The 16,999-nt window shown below is 42.1% G+C and overlaps 1 protein-coding gene across 1 annotated transcript in view; it reads right to left on the bottom strand.

Annotated features, from left to right (window-relative positions):
- Nucleotides 1-14,296, bottom strand: part of OTUD7A (OTU deubiquitinase 7A) — a gene marked incomplete at its 3' end in the record, with an annotated part of 217,287 nt that extends 202,991 nt beyond the window's left edge. The window contains exon 1 of the mRNA XM_029952279.1: nt 14,222-14,296. The remainder of the gene's footprint in view (nt 1-14,221) is intronic.
- Nucleotides 14,297-16,999: the final 2,703 nt, after the last annotated feature.

Here is a 16,999-nt window from a genome sequence, read left to right as displayed (position 1 = left end):
CTAACTGGGTTATCTGACTCAGGGTCTCTCATAGGTTGCAACCAAAATGTTGGCTGGGGCTCTTGCATAAAGGCTTATGTCTTGCATAAAGGCTCAACCAGGGAAGGAACCCCTTCCGTGTTCACTCATGTGGTTGTTGGTAGAATCATTTCTTAAAAGTCACTGAACTGAGAATTAATTTCTTGCCACATGGGATTTTCCACTGGTGAAACTGCAAAATGACAGCTTGTATCAAGTGGCATGAGAAGAATCAGTGAGAGTATGCCTAAGGGAACTTTCAGTATTTTGTATCCTGATCTTGGAAGTGGCATCCCATCATATTTGCTGTGCCCGGTTTATTGGGTGCAATTCACTAGGTTCAGCCCCCACACAAGGACCGGGGACAACACAAGGATGTGGATATCGGGAGGCAGGTATGGTTGGGAGCCACGTCAGAAGTTTCCTACCACAGATGCCCTTGCAGTATCTATATGAGGATTCAAGTTCATTGTGCAAGTCAAAAGGCAGTATCTTACAATGGTGCTACATGCTCACAGACATCTTTTTAAAAAGTTACTTATTATTGAGAGAGAGAGAGTGAGAGTGAGTGAGAACGCTGGGGAAGGGCAAAGAGAGAGAGAGAGAGAGAGAGAGAGAGAATCCCAAGCAGAATCCACACTGTCAGAGAGGAGCATGATGTGGGATTGAACTCACAACTGTGAGATCATGACCTGAGCTGAAATCAAGAGACAAACACTTTACCAAAGGAGCAACCTAGGTGCCCCACCCTTTTTTTGTTTTTTTGGTTACTTGTAGAAAAATTTATTCTAAACTTGAAAAAAAGGAAAAGTGATGATTGCTTGAGTTTTTGATATCCTGCTTAAAAATCAGCTCATTATAAGCCTGGTTGATTCGAGTCTGAAACTCTTGAGAAGTAACTTATATAACAATTAACAACTTAAAAGATGCAGAAGGTTTATAACTCTATAAAATTAGAGAGTAACTTGCAAAAATTGATTTATTATGATTTTTATTGCCCTCAGTATAAAAGTTAACCTCAGATTTTATTTTATTACCCTCTAGAGAGTTAGCTTAACATAGCATCTTATTTCTGTATTTCTTTTCTAGCTGACTTTATAAGTTCTAGTTACTCAGATGTACTTGGAGACAGATCATTTATCTTTTGCTGGCTCCCTTATCAATGAATTAAGTAAAGATTTGATACATGCTAATAAATGACTTTGAGAACTGGGCTTCGCATATTCTAGGAATGCCCACAAGGTACAAAGGGAATTCAGCAAAGCACCAGAAAATGACCCCTATAGACACTGATCTCCTGGCATTATCATAACTGGCCACCCCACATGCACACATTCATGGTGGCACAATGTCCATGTGGATAGCAGGCCTCTCTGATCACAGAAGATTTAAGAACTGACTCTGAGCATGTATGTAAGCCTCTTAAGAATTCACATTCATTCTGTCCCACTGGGTACTCTTTCCCTTTTCCATAGCTTGGCACCTGGGCTTTGAGGAGGAGGCCCCGAAGCTGGTTCCTGGTTACTAGGGTTTCCTGATTGGTGATGCCAATGAGCCCACACTGAGGTACACACACTACCATATGTCTAAAGAAAAAGCTGCACACAGAAATGTTACACTTGCGGGGAGGAGTCAAGATGGTGGAGAGGAAGGGAGCTCTGTAAACTTCGTCCGCCCCATCTATCGAACTGAGAAGGACATTACTCTCATCTGCAAGAGTGGAAGGAGAAAATAGAGACTCCAGAAAGAAGACAACCTCAAAGATGCCTGAGTGTGTGAGTGCGAACTGGGGAGATTGGAAAACGGGCCAGCCCGAGAGGCGCAGGGGAAGTGAGAGCCCCATCCCAACACAGGGAAAGTGCGCAGAGCGAGACAAAAGGAAGAGAAAGAGAAACTGAACACGCTCATAGTACTGTCTCTAGAGAAGAGATAAAGAGCCTTTAACCCCACACGGAGAGAAAAACTCTCACTACATTTATAACTGCTGGGTAGCCCAAATCCTGAATCCAGGTGGCACAAGGGAAAGAACAGCTTCCACCGCTCTACCATCCCAGCAGGGAGTCAGTGGCCACAGCTGTGGTGCCAGGGGCTCTCACTTCAACCTCGCTGCGGGAGTGGGATCACGCACCTCATTTCCACAGCGCATCTCTCCTTCAGCATTGGCCACGTGAATCTGGAATCCCGGGTGCCAACAGGGAAAAACAGCTCCCACCCCTACGCGATCCTGGCAGGGAGTTGGCAGTGGAGGCAAAGGCTCGCGCTTTGGCTGCAGGAGCGCATGCAGCTCATTTCCGGCAGCGCCCAGTGCCTCGGGCAGCAGTAGGGCGAATTCTGGGTGGCGCCAAAGGAAACTGTTCCCTCCCCCTACGCGATCAAGATCCCAGCTGGGGGCTGGGAGTTGGCGGCAGTGTCTGTGGGGGCGTGGGGGTGCCCACTTCACCTCCTACAGGCACCTCACCTCAGGCAGTGGCAGCACAAATTCCTGCCAGTGCCAAGAGAAACTGCTCGCTCCCCCTACACAATCCAGGCTAAGAAGCCAGCCGCCAAAGCAAGTACATCTCATCAGTGGTAGCATAAAAGTACATGGACTAGGATTTTGAAATGAGGTGGGCCTGGGAAATACAGCTTGGCTCAGCTGCTGCACAAGGAGATGAGACTCATTAGAGTGGCCTGCAGTGCTTAGTTCCAGAGAACCTTGGGGTGCCACCATTACTCCTTCACAACAACCACAATGGGGGCCACTGGAGCATCCCCCGAGACCTACATACACCAAACTGTGCCTATCCGCGAGGGGGAGCTGCTGCTTTTTTTTTTTTTTTTGGTACTTATTTTTTATTTTTATTACCTTTCTTACTTCTTAAAATTCTTTTAAAAGTTTTACTCCTTATTTTCCTTTTCCCATTCTCTCTCTCTTTTTTTGTTTTTTTCTTCCTCTTGCCATCCAGATATATTCTCCCTTATCTCATCCTCATCTCTCCCCCAGGCTGTTTATACACTTTTAGACTGTCCAATGTCCTTTGTTGTCCCTGCTCCCCTTTATTTTATTTTCTACTCTTCTTTTCTTCTCTTTCCTCGCCTTTTCTTTTCTTCTTTTCCCCCTTTTAATTTGTTTATTTGATTTGTCTGTGCATTTGTGTGCTTCTGTTCCTGCTGTGTTTGTCTGTCTGTTTTCCTTCTCAGGGTTACCCCAAGAAACAAGCCAAAGTGTGCATGATGGTGAATCCCAAATATTGCTGAGTAGGGAAATAAAATAATCTAAGGCATAATAAGAGAAACTGAGAAACACCATTAAAAGAATATTTCCTGAAATGACAGGTCTTGGAAAGTCAATAAGCCTCCTTTAACAGAGCAATACTAACAGGTGCACAGTGCACAACAAGGTTTTTAAAACTGACAAGAGACAGAAAACTAGCCAAAATGCCAAAACGAAGGAACTCTCCCCTGAAGAATCTCCAGAAAGAAGTCACAGCCACAGAACTCCTCAAAACAGATCTAAGCAACACACTTGAACAATAATTTAAAAAACCTGTCATAAAATTAATCACTGGGTTTGAAAAAAGCATCAGAGAAGCAACTGAGACAATAACTAGGAATTTTGAAAATAGGTGTGATGAGTAAAAAGAGGCTATAAATAAGGTGAATAATAAAATGGAGGCAGCCACATCAAAAATTGAAGAGGAAGAGAAGAATAGGTGAATGAGAAGATATAGTTATAGCAAAAGAGGAAGCTGAAAAAAAGAGAAACTGATCCAGGAGCAGGAAAAAAGAATTTGAGACCTGAGTGATACAATCAAATGGAACAACATCCGTATCATAGGAATTCCTGAAGAGGAAGACAGAGAGAAAGGTCCTAAAGGGATAGTAGACCAAATTATAACTGAGAATTTCCCGAATCTGGGAAAAGAAATAGACATTCAAATTCAAGAGGCACAAAGAACCCCCTTAAGACAAAATTTGAATTGACCTTTGGCATGATATATCATAGTGAAACTGGCAAAATATAAAGATAAAGAGAGAATTATGAAAGCAGCTAGGGAGAAAAGGGCCCTCACATACAAAGGGAAATCTATCAGAGTGGTAACAGACCTATCTAATGAAACTTGGCAGGCCAGGAAGGAATGGCAGGAAATCTTCAATGTGATGAACAGAAAAAATATGCAGCCAAGAATCCTTTATCCAGCAAGCCTATCATTCAAAATAGAAGAAGAGATAAAGGTGTTCCAAAATAAACAAAAATTGAGAGAATTCATGACCACCAAACCAGCCCCACAAGAAATCCTATGTGGGACTCTATGAGGGAACTGTTGCAAAGAATTCAAGGTGCCAGAGACACCACTATAAACATGAATTCTACAGAGAATACAATGACTCTAAACCCACATTTTTCAATAATAACACTGAATGTAAATGGACTGAATGCTCCACCAAACGATACAGGGTAGCATAATGGATAAAAAAACAAAATCCATCTATTTGCTGTCTACAAGAGACTCATTTTAGACCTGAAGATACCTTCAGGTTAAAAGTAAAGGGATGAGGAAAAATCTATCATGCGACTGGAAACCAAAAGAAAGCCAGAGTAGCCATACTTATATCAGACAAACTGGACTTTAAAGTAAAGGCAGTAACAAGAGATGAAGGAGGACATTATATAATAATTACATGGTTTCTCCATCAGGAAGAGCCAACAATTATAAACATCTATGGGCCAAATTTGGGAGCGCCCAAATACATAAAGCAATTAATCACATACAGAAATAATCTTATGGATAAGAATGTGCTAATTGCAAGGACTTTAATACTCCACTGCCAGCAATGGATAGATCAATCAGACAGAAAATCACTAAAGAAACAAAGGACATGAAAGACACATTGGAACAGATGGAATTGATAGATATATTTAGAACTCTGCATCCTGAAGTTAGGAAATTCACCTTCTTTTCGAGTGCACATGGCACATTCTCCAAGATAGATCACCTACTGGGGCATAAAGCAGCCTTCCATAAGTATAAACGAATAGAGGTCATACCATACACACCTTCAGATCACAATGCTATGAAACTTGAAATCAACCACAGGAAAAAGTCTGGAAAACCTCCAAAAATGTGGAGGTTAAAAACCACCCTACTAAAGTATGATTGGGCTAATCAGGCAATTAGAGAAGAAATGAAAAAATATATTGAAACAAATGAAAATGAAAATACAACAATCCAAAATCTCTGGGATGCAGCAAAGGAAGTCCTAAGAGGAAAGTATATTGCAATCCAGGCCTATTTCAACAAACTAGAAAAAGCGGAAATTCAAAATCTAACAGAGCACCTATGGAACTAGAAAGGGAGCAGCAAGAGCACCTCAGACCCAGCAGAAGAAAAGAAATAATAAATATCAGGGCAGAAAAAAACAATACAGAATCCAAAAAAAAAAAAAAAAACAGTTGAGCAGATCAATGACACAAGAGTTGGTTCTTTGAAAAAAGAAACAAAATTGATAAACCTCTAGCCCGGCTCCTCACAAAGAAAAGAGAGACCACCCAGAAAGACAAAATCATGAATGAAAATGGATCTATTACAACCAATCCTGTAGAAATGGAAGCAAACATCAGAGATTACTATGAAAAATTATATGCCAACAAACTGGACAACCTAGAAGAAACGGACAAATTCCTATGTGCACATGAACTACCAAAATTCACATGGGAAGAGATAGAAAGCATGAAGAGACTGATAACCAGTGAAGAAATTGAATCAGTTATCAAAAATCTCCCAATGAATAAGAGCCCAAGGCCAGATGGCTTCCCAGGGGAATTCTACCAGACATTTAAAGCAGAGCTCATACCCAGTCTTCTCAAACTATTCCAAAAAATAGAAATAGAAGGAAAACTTCTAAACTCATTCCACAAAGCCAGCATCACCTTGTTACCCAAACCAGATAGAGACCCAGCAACAAAAGAGAACTACAGACCAATATCCTTAATTAATACAGATGCAAAAATACTCAACAAGATACTGGCAAATCGAATTCAACAGCATATAAAAAAGTTATCCATCATGATCAAGTGGGATTCATTTCTAGGTTACAGGGCTGGTTCAATACTTGCAAATCTATCAATGTGATACGTCACATTAACAAAAGAAAAGATAAAAACCACATGATCTTGTCGATAGATGCAGAAAAAGCATTTGACAAAATACAGCACCCTTTCTTAATAAAAACCCTCGAGGAAGTCTGGATAGAAGGAACTTACTTAAACATCATAAAAGCCATTTATGAAAAGCTCACAGCTAATGTTATCCTCAATGGGGAAAAACTGAGAGCTTTCCCCCTGAGATCAGGAACACGACAGGGGTGCCCACTCTCACCACTGTTGTTTAACATAGTGCTGGAAATCCTAGCATCAGCAATCAGACAACAAAAGGAAGTAAAAGGCATCAGAATTGGCAAAGGAGTCAAACTTTCACTTTTCGCAGATGACGTGATACTCTACACAGAAAACCCAATAGAAGCCTTCTAAACTGATCAATGAATTTAGTAAATTTTCAGGGTACAAAAATCAATGTACAGAAATTGGTTGCATATCTATATACCAATAATGAAGCAGCAGAAAGAGAAATCAAGAAACTGATCCCATTCACAATTGCACTAAAAACCACAACATACCTAGGAGTAAACCTAACCAAGAATGTAAATGACCTATATGATGAACACTATAGAAAACTTATGAATGAGATTGAAGAAGACCCCAAGAAATGGAAAAACATTCCATGCTTATGGATTGGAAGAATAAACACTGTGAAAATGTCATTACTACTCAATGCAATCTACACATTCAGTGCAATCTATACCGAATTGCACCAGCAGTCTTCTCAAAGCTAGAACAAGCTCTCCTCAAATTTGTATGGAACCACAAAAGACCCTGAATAGCCAAAGTCATATTGAAAAAGAAAACCAAAACGGGAGGCATCACAATCCCAGCCTTTAGCCTGTACTACAAAGCTGTCAACATCAAGACAGTATGGTATTGGCACAAAAACAGACACATAGACCAATGGAATAGAATAGAGAGCCCAGAACTGGGCCCACAAATGTATGGCCAATTAACTTTTGACAAAGCAGAAAAGAGCATCTGATGGATAAAAGACTGCCTCTTTAGCAGGTGGTGCTGGGAGAACTGGACAGCAACATGCAAAGGAATGAAACTAGACCACTTTCTTACACCATACACAAAAATAAACCCAAAATGGCTGAAGGACCTGAATGTGAGACAGGAAACCATCAAAACTCTCGAGGAGAATGTAGGAAACAACCTCCTTGACCTCAACCGCACCAATTTCCTACTCAACACATCCCCAAAAGCAAGATAAATGAAAGCAAAAATGAACATTTGGGACCTCATCAAGATAAAAAGCTTCTGCACTGCAAAGGAAACAATCAAGAAAACTAATAGGCAACTGACAGAATGGAAAAGATAGTTGTCAATGACATATCAGATAAAGGGCTAGTATCCAAAATCTACTAAGAACTCACCAAACTCCATACCCAAGAAACAAATAACCCAGTGAAGAAATGGGCAGAAGACATACAGACCTTCTCCAAAGAGGACATCCAGATGGTCTACAGGCACATGAAATGATGCTCAACATCACTCATCATCAGGGAAACACAAGTCAAAACCCCACTGAGATACCACCTCATGTCAATCAGTGTGGCTAAAATGAACAAATCAAGAGACTATAGATGCTGGCAAGGGTGTGGAGAGATGGGCACCCTCTCACACTGTTAGTGGGAATGTAAACTCTTGCAGCCACTCTGGAAAACAGTTTGGAGGTTCCTCAAAAAACTATCCATAGTACTCTCCTATGACTCAGCAATAGCACTGCTAGGGATCTACCCAAGGGATACAGAAGTGCTTATGTATAGGGGCATATGTACCCCAATGTTCATAGCAGCACTGTCAACAATAGCCAAAACATGGAAAGAGCCTAAATGTCCATCACCTGATGAATGGATCAAGAAGATGTGGTATGTTTATACAATGGAGTATTACATGGCAATGAGAAAGAATGAAAAATGCCATTTGTAGCAAAGTCGATGGACCTCGAAGGTGTCATGCTAAGCGAAATAAGTCAGGCGGAGAAGCACAGATACCATATGTTTGCACTGATAGGTCTAACAGGAGAAATCTAATGGAGGACCAGGGGGAGGGGAAGAGGGAAAGAGAGTTGGGGAGAGAGAGGAATGCAAAACCTGATAGACTATTAAATACTGAAAATGAACTGAGGGTTGAAGGGGGAGGGGAGGGTGAAAAGAGGTGGTGGCATGGAGGAGTGCACTTGTGGGGAAGAACACTGGGTGTGTATGGAAACCAATTTTACAATAAATATTAAAAAATAAAATAATATTTTCACAATAGTATAATAAAACATTATTTTGGTTCGTAGCACAAAAAAAGGAATTGCTACACTTGAAGGTATAGCAAACATGGAGAAATACGCTGACTTCAGGAAAAAAAGATTCAGAATATGACATACTATATACATTACAGTATCAAAAACAAGTATTCAGCTCTCTCTGAACCTGAGAGACTTAGTCCACACAGATCCTTGGATGACCATATAAGAGGATCAAGGACATAACTCCATTCTAGAAGATTCCATGGTTCCAAAGCAAGCTGTAGGGGTAGGGGAGGTCAGGGTCACATGGAAATGATCACAAAGGATACAGAGACCAGGACAGTGATAACAGGGCATCCAACCTTGGCAGGAGGACTAGATTTAGACCTTAGTGAGCAGGGAGAGCCTCGGCAGCCCTGGGGTACATTAAGTTTTTTCAAGGGACATGAGCATGGAACACTTTTAAACAATCAACTTTCTGGGGTGCCCAGATGGCTCAGTCAGTTGAGCATCTGACTTTGGCCCAGATTATGATCTTGCAATTTGATCCCTGTGTCAGGCTCTATGCTGACAGCTCAGCCTGCTTCGCATTCTGCTCTCTCTCTCTGTCCCGCCCCCATTCGCACTCTGTCTCTCTCAAAAATATATAAACATTAACAAATGTAAACAACCAACTTTATCATTCTCAAACCCACATATAATCTATCCTAAAATCCATCTGTGGGTAAGATGCCTGCCCTGCAGGTTCTTCTTTCCTGCACCCTCCATTGTTCTGGAGCACAAACCTCCAGACGCCACACCAAGGGACAGCCAATGCCTCCTCACCCCAGGTCTCCCAGAAGCCTCTCTGTCATCCATCTCAATAAGACTGTTCCATGATACACTTTATTTTGTATTTAATTATACTCTTTTGATCAACTGAACACTAATCAATACTATAAGTTGTACTGGTAACAAGCCAAATGAAATATTTTAACATATGTATGTGTGTGTGTATTATATATATGTACCAAACATAAACAAATATGCAAAGACATGTGACAGGATAATCAGTGAATGTCTTTAAAGCACAAAATTATGATACATTTCTGTGGAGGATGTGGAATTTCTATTCATATTTCTTTCTACATTCAAGGAGGAAACAAAATGGTATAAACATTCAAAGTGCAGGAAAGATCCATGTATTCTGTATTTTGAATGGGTGGTCTTTGTATTCCACTATGTGTGTATGTGTCTGTATAAATATATGAATGTATGTGTGTATATATATATTTTTTGAGAGAGAGAGACAGAGACAGAGAGACAGAGAGAGAGTGCATGCAAGCAGGGGAAGAACAGAGAGGAAAGGAGAGAGAGTGAGTCCCAAGCAGGTTCCATGCTCAGTGTGATTATGAGATCATGACCTGAGCCAGAATCAAAAGTCAGACACTTAACCAACTGAGCCACTCACATGCCTCTCCACTGTGTGTATTTTTAAATGTGCTAGATCTGAGTGAAAAGTTCAGTATAGGGAATAGAGTCAATAATATTGTAATAACCAAAGCGGCACATGCACCCCAATGTTAAAGCAGCATTACTGACAATAGTCAAAGTATGGAAAGTGTCCAGATGACCATCAATAGATGAATGGATAAAGAAGATGTGATGTACACACACACACACACACACACACACACACACACACACACACAAACACACAGGAATATTACTCAGTGTTCAAAAAGAATGAATTCTTGCTATTTGCAACAATGTGCGTGGAACTAGAGTGTATTATGTTAAGCGAAATAAGTCAGTCAGAGAAAGACAAATATATGATTTCACCAGTGTGTGGAATTTAAGAAACAAAACAGATGAACATAGGGGAAGGGAAGCAAAAATAAGATAAAAACAGAAAGGGAGACAAACATAAGTCATCATAAGAGACTCTAAATACAGAGAATAAACTGAGGGTGGTTGGGAGGGTATTGGGTGGGGGGAAGGGCTAAAGGGGTGAGGGGCATTGAGGAGGGCACTTGTTGGGATGAGCACTGGCTGTTATACGTAAGTGATGAATCACTAAATTCTATTCCTGAAATCACTATTACACTATGTGTTAACTAACTTGGATTTAAATTTAAAAAAATCAATAAGAAGTAAAATTTTAAAAAATCATGATAATGTTTTATGGTGACAGATGGTAACTATATTTATCATGAGGAACATTGTGTAATGTACAGAATTGTTGAATCACTATGTTGTATACCTGAAACTAACATATGTCAACTATACCTCAATAAAAAAGTGACACATCTGTGCTATTTTAAAATGTCATTGGGCCACCTGGGTGGCTCAGTTGGTTAAGCATCTCTCAATTTCGGCTCAGGTCATGATCTCATGGTTTGTGAGTTAGAGTTCTGCATTGGTGTGGAGCCTGCTTGTGATTCTTTCTTTCTTTCTCTTTACCCTTCCAGCACTCTCTCTCTCTCTCAAAATAAGTAAACTTAAAAAAAGTCATTATTACAATATGATAGAAATGACATCTTTGTCCCTATTTTAATTCATGATGTAAATGTCAGATGTGTGCCCATGAGCACAGGATTTCAAGACCAGCTAAGGGAGTGCAGGGGTCACATGCAGACCTATCTGTAAGTATCTGATGGGAGGTGTATGAGCACAGGCACCTGGCTCCCACAGCTTCTGGAACAATCCTGAGCTCCAGGAGAAAGGCCTCTGGCCTGATGGGAAGGCCGGGAGAGGGTCTGAGGGCCAAGGAAGGATGGCACAGGAGGATAGTGAGGTGGAACTGGTGTTAACCAGCCTTGTCACCCAGCTGGGAGGTAAGATGTAGTCAGTGGCACTAGGCCATGGGCTCTAAGGCCAGTTACATTTCTCAGTGAGTGTCAAGTGCCTTTTGTGGGCACAATAAGCTTTAATGCTGGGCACACAAGAAAACCATGAAAAACAGACCAAAAATAATGAATCACAGCTTTTGGGGACTGACCCAAGGGACACAACCCCACAGACCACAAAATGACTTCAGAGCAGTGCTGTGCTATTTCACAATGCAATTGTGGGTGGGAGGATGGGGGAGGGAGCTGAAAGTCACGCTCACTAAGAGCTAAGCATCCCTTTAGGTCTTCATACTTACAATATCATTTCTAGAATTCCTACCAGGTGTCACAGCTCTGGGTACTTCTCATGGATTAACTCACTTTGTCCTCAGCTAAGCCCTATGTGGAGGGCATCACCATCACCATCCCCCTTTCAGAGATCAGGAAACTGAGGCCTAGAGAGCTGATTCACTCTTAGCCCCCAGCCAGGCCTTGGTGTAACCAAGAGTTGGGCTTGGAGCCTATGGATGGAAACCACATCCATGTATCCCCGGCATTCCCAGGACAGGAACCTTAGTTCCGTCCTTGGGAGAGGAAACTGGAGATATGTGGCTGCTGTGGGGCCAGGCTGAGACCACTGCTCATCCTCCTCCATCCACAGCTCTTTCTGCTTAAGGAGGAAGTGTGGATTTAAACGTTTTTTGATTTAAAACAGTTCAGTTTAGGACATTCCGAGGGACAGCCCCACAGGAACTCATGGGCTTTGGCGTTTGCTCTATGCAGCTCCTTTCTGCCACAGCAACTGTGAGTGTGGACCCTGAGGATCAGAAATGGGTCTCCTACGTGGCATCTCTAGTGCTGAGTGCTGCTAGATGTACCATAGGAAGAGAGAGGTGAACATTCTGTCCTGCCCTCCAACACTCACCACCTGGAACCAAGGGACACCACCCCAAATCCATCCTGGGAGGTTTACTCAACAGGGACCACTGTCTTATCCACTAAGCAGATGGGAAGCTATGGCCACCTAGCCAGAAAGTAGGGAGTGAGCACCTGATTGCAGACCCCAGAACCAGAAAGACCATGGGCTAGGACTTCACACAGATAGAAAGACACACCTGTCTCACCCAGCACCCCCACCCTTTTGCCCCACATTTGGCACCAATGAGCAGAGCCTGGTTCCGCAGGCAGACATCAAACTCTAGGCTCTGCTGTCCTTCTCACAGCCTGGGTGGGCCACCCAGCCCTGCTGCTCCAGGGTCCAGACTCTGTCCTTCTGGGGAGGTGACAGCCACTGTGTGTGGGTGGGACATGGAAAGACATAGCACCCTGATCCCATCTGCCATAAAAAACATAGGGTCCAGGGACCCAGACAGAGATCTGTGTAGGCCACAAAGCAGAGGCTGTGGGAGTCCCCAGGAATAGGGAAGGCAGAAGAGCAGGAAGACAGAGACTCATGGACCTGCTTGGGGCCACTGAGGAGGTTCCCCCAGTAAGGCCGGGGACCTGCAAGCCTTGGGGATGGGCTTCTCTACAGGGGGCTTTTTTCCTTGACTTCAGGCTGTTTCTTCATCATTCTCAAGCACATGGGTTAGGAGCATACTACTCAGTTAAGATCAGATAACTCAGGTTTCCAATAGACAGAGTTCCACAGGATGCACTTTGAGAACAGAGGAAAGGCAGCCCTGTTATTTCCACCCACATATTCGAATGAAACCCAAGCGATTTCCTCTGTGTTTACGCAGAACTACAGATTTGGGTTTTAACTGTGCTTCATTTGACCTGTAAACTATTACATTGTGCCTATTACATGGCCCCTTCCCCAAGGAGCTCATCAAAGAGACACAGACACAGGTAGAGGATTCCTGACATGTGAAAGGCTAAAAAGGAGGAATACAGGAGGAGGAGGAGGAGGAGGAGGTGGTGAGCCTTCTGGGAGATTTCAGGTTGATGCCCGTTCAACAGAGATGTGACATCTGGGTCTACAGGGCCCATCCTCTGAGCTGGCTAACCTCAGGGTGGCTGGTCTGGCATCACCCAGGAAGTAGGAGAATGGGTAACACAGCAGGGGGGCCTCAAGCTCAGCCTTAAAAGCCACAAGCCAGGAAACATGCAGGATGCAGCTTGCATGCTGACAATAGTCCTTCTTCATGGAAACCAGCCCTCATGTGCTTTCAAAAGTCATGGGGAAGAAATCCCAGCAATTAAATTTTTTAGAGGAAGCACCTTTCAGATACTCTAGCTGAAAATGTTCCCCAATGGCATTTTTTTCTTTTCTTTTTTTTTTTTTTTTAAGACTCAGCCTAATCCACACCCATGTGTAGCTTGTAAACTAACGTCTATTCACAAGCTGTTTTCTTGGTAGAATTTCCAAAACATTCTCAAGGAAGATTCCAAGGCAATGGAGCTCAAATAAAGCCATGGGGACCTCATCTAAACAGAAAGAAACCAAATAATCTTCAAATAAAAAGTCCCATTGGTTGCTAGCAACTGAAAGGTGAAACTGCCAGCAGACTAGGGAGATCCAAGCCCAGTGAGGGGAAGCAGCAAAGCAATGACGAATGCTAGAAATAACCAGAATGGCAGAGTGGATGCCATTAGGATGCTGTTCACTGATGAATGCTTCCTGTCTTGGTGATTTTGCATCTCTATGCAACCTTCTAACTTCAGGGACTTAAAAATATGACCACTCACATCCTGGGGAACCTCTGCCTGGTCATTCAGGTTTTATCAGCATCTTTGCCTAAGGTCTTATTCAGCTTTCAGGGATTACAGATCTCAGGAGTGAACAGCACCCAGAGGCACTCAGCCTGTCCTCCCTGCCGCTGATAATAATTAAAAGCTAATACTAAGTGAGTTCAATTGTGGGCTCCATCCCTGCCAGACACCCTGTGCAAGGGTTACTCTTTGCCTCCTAATTTTCATGATAAGGACACTGAGGGTTTATGAGATGAAGTATTTGCTCAAGGTCACCCAGTTAGTGTGTGTCAGAGACGGGATGCATACCAGACGTGCACCCAGACGGTCTAATTTCAGAGTCCTTCTCTTGACTGCTTCGATATATTCCCTTGCGTGGCAGCTCATAATCATGGAAAAATGAAAAAAATAACGAAACCAGTCACAGGGAAGAAATGTGGTGCTGATTAACTAATCAATTAACAATTATCACACAGGGGCGCCTGGGTGGCTCAGTCAATTGAGTGTTTGGCTTTGGCTCAGGTCACGATCTCACGGATCTCACGGTTTGAGCCCTGCTTTGGACTCTGTCCTGAGAGCTAGCTCAGACCCCGGAGTTTGCTTCAGATTCTTATCTCCCTCTCTCTGTGACCCTCCCCTGCTCGCACTGTCTTTCTCTGTCTCTCAAAAATAAATAAAAAACATAAAAAATCATCACACAGCCACCAATAAATGCTAATGTGGGTGAAAAATGGGCTAGGTAGGAGAATATTCACATTGTCTCAAAGTTCACCCCACTGATTACTTATTAATCACAAGGGATAAAAACCAGTGACTTTATAACGAAGAACTCTGAAAGAGACCACCTTGGCCAGGTGGACAAACTTGTCATCACCACACCGGGTCAAAATGACGTGGTGAACCCACTGCTGTGGTGTAAACACACAAAATGTGTGCCTGCACCCAGGGAGGAAAAAGCAGCCAGACAAATCCAGACTGTGAGACTCTGTTAAAAAAAATGGCTTATTAAGGTTCCTCAACAATGTCAAAAATCACAAAAGATAAAAGCAAAAGCAGCGTTTTGATTTAGATTTAAAAACACCTAACCAAATTCAGGGCATGATACTGAACTGAATGCAAGATAGGGGAAAACAGCTATGAAGAATATTTCAGGGACAACCAGAAATATGTGAATACTAAATATTGAATAAGATTACTTTATCAGGGGCACCTGGGTGGCTCAGTCAGTTAAGCGTCTGACTTTGGCTCAGGTCATGATCTCACAATTCGTGGGTTTGAGACCCACGTTGGGCTTTGTGCTGAATGCCTAGAGCCTGGAGCATGTCTTCTGATTCTGTGTCTCCTTCTCTCTCTGACCCTCTCCTGCTCACACTGTCTCTCTCTCTCAAAAATAAATTTAAAAAACATTTAAAAATATTACTCTATCAATGTTAAATTCCCCAGTGATAATGGTATGACAGTTTTGAAGTAGAAAGCCGACAGACTTAGGAGAGATTTGCCAGAGTGTGTCATGATGTCTGCAACCTACTTTCAAATGATTCAGAGGAAAACAGTGAACACAAACATACATACACACCTAAATATATATTTCATGTGTGTATGTGTGTGTCTATGTGGGTAAAAATTGGTAAATCTGAGTGAAGGGTATATGGGTGTTCATTTTCCATTTTTTAATAGATTTGACATTTATCAAAATGAAAGGCAGACAAAAAATAAAATATTTGTTCAAGGAGTCATAAGATAAAAGAAATGCTATGATCAACTATATGAAAATTACATTTTGGGATAAGAACAAAGAGGAAACATTAAAAATGTTTGGAGACTATGTTTGTTTATATTTCTCTTACAGTACTTTAAAAATCATTCATGTTGTGTCCCTGATTTCAGGGGGAAAGCTCTGTTTTTCCCCATTGAGGATAACATTGGCTGTGGGCTTTTCATAAATGGCTTTTGTGATGTTTAAGTAAGTTCCTTCTATCCCAACTTTCTCAAGGGTTTTTATTAAGAAGGGATGTTGTCCTTTGTCAAATGCTTTTTCTGCATCTATTGACAATAAACTATTATAAATTAAAAAAGAAATCATTCATGGTAGCAACAGATGGCAAGAGGCTTACTTGGTAAATTTTGTACTAGGTGCAAATCAAATCACTTGTTGGTGATTCACTACAGTCGTTTTTTTTAGAATTATGTTTATTACTCTAAATGCATATTCTAATGCAATATGAAACTCATCTCATAATTTTCTCGGTGGACTTTAGTGAATAAATGACACTATCCCTGGCTTTAGATCTGATTTCCAGACAATTTTCTTCAAGGACCACTACAAGCACTGTTGCTAGAGGTGTTGACTGAGCTTGCCCCTCTGGCACAGTCACGAGGGACCCCATGAACATGGGACTTACTTTTCAGACTCTGTGATTCTCTGGAAGCGCGTGGCAGTCAGGCACCCAGGGCAATGCTGCACCGTCCCTGCTGAAAATGGCCCATTGTTGCCCCAGTAGATGGTGTGGGACCACAATCCCTGAGGGCTCTGGAAAATACAAATGGATAAAGGATAAAGCAGAATGTTCATATTTCATTAAATGTGACAATTTAAAACTTCAGTGTCATAATTTTTAAATATATTTTAAAAGTCAAATGTGAATATTTCAAATTTAAAAGTGATTTTAAGTATTCAATGTGAACTTGAAATGGTCTTGATAGTGATCCCCACATTTCTGAATCTCCCTTCTTAACACACCATGCCACCCACCCTTTAATTTTTATATAAATGTAGACATGTGGAGGCAGGTCAGGATTCACGGGACAAGTTTGGTCAGTGAGGGAGTGTGAGAAGTGGCCATGGGGTAAAAAACACAAGAAGTTCTGTTCCAGGAGATGTGCACAGTCCTTCCCAGAGGGACTCACAGACCGAAGCCTGACTTCTGACAATTCCATGAGAACCTCAGGTAGTGTGGTCTATGAGGTGTCTCGAAGTTAGGAAGCTGTTCATAATCCCCACCTGGACCATGGGGAATCACGGTGATGACCACACCTCTGTCCTGGCAGGGTGGCACTGTGCTCCATATGGAGGGCAGACTGTCATGA

This window comes from Suricata suricatta, chromosome 9 (assembly GCF_006229205.1).
Source record: "Suricata suricatta isolate VVHF042 chromosome 9, meerkat_22Aug2017_6uvM2_HiC, whole genome shotgun sequence".
In the NCBI taxonomy this organism is placed as follows: domain Eukaryota; kingdom Metazoa; phylum Chordata; class Mammalia; order Carnivora; family Herpestidae; genus Suricata; species Suricata suricatta.
The sequence above is the reverse complement of the archived record's forward strand: the minus strand, read 5'-3'. Positions and strand labels throughout refer to the sequence as shown.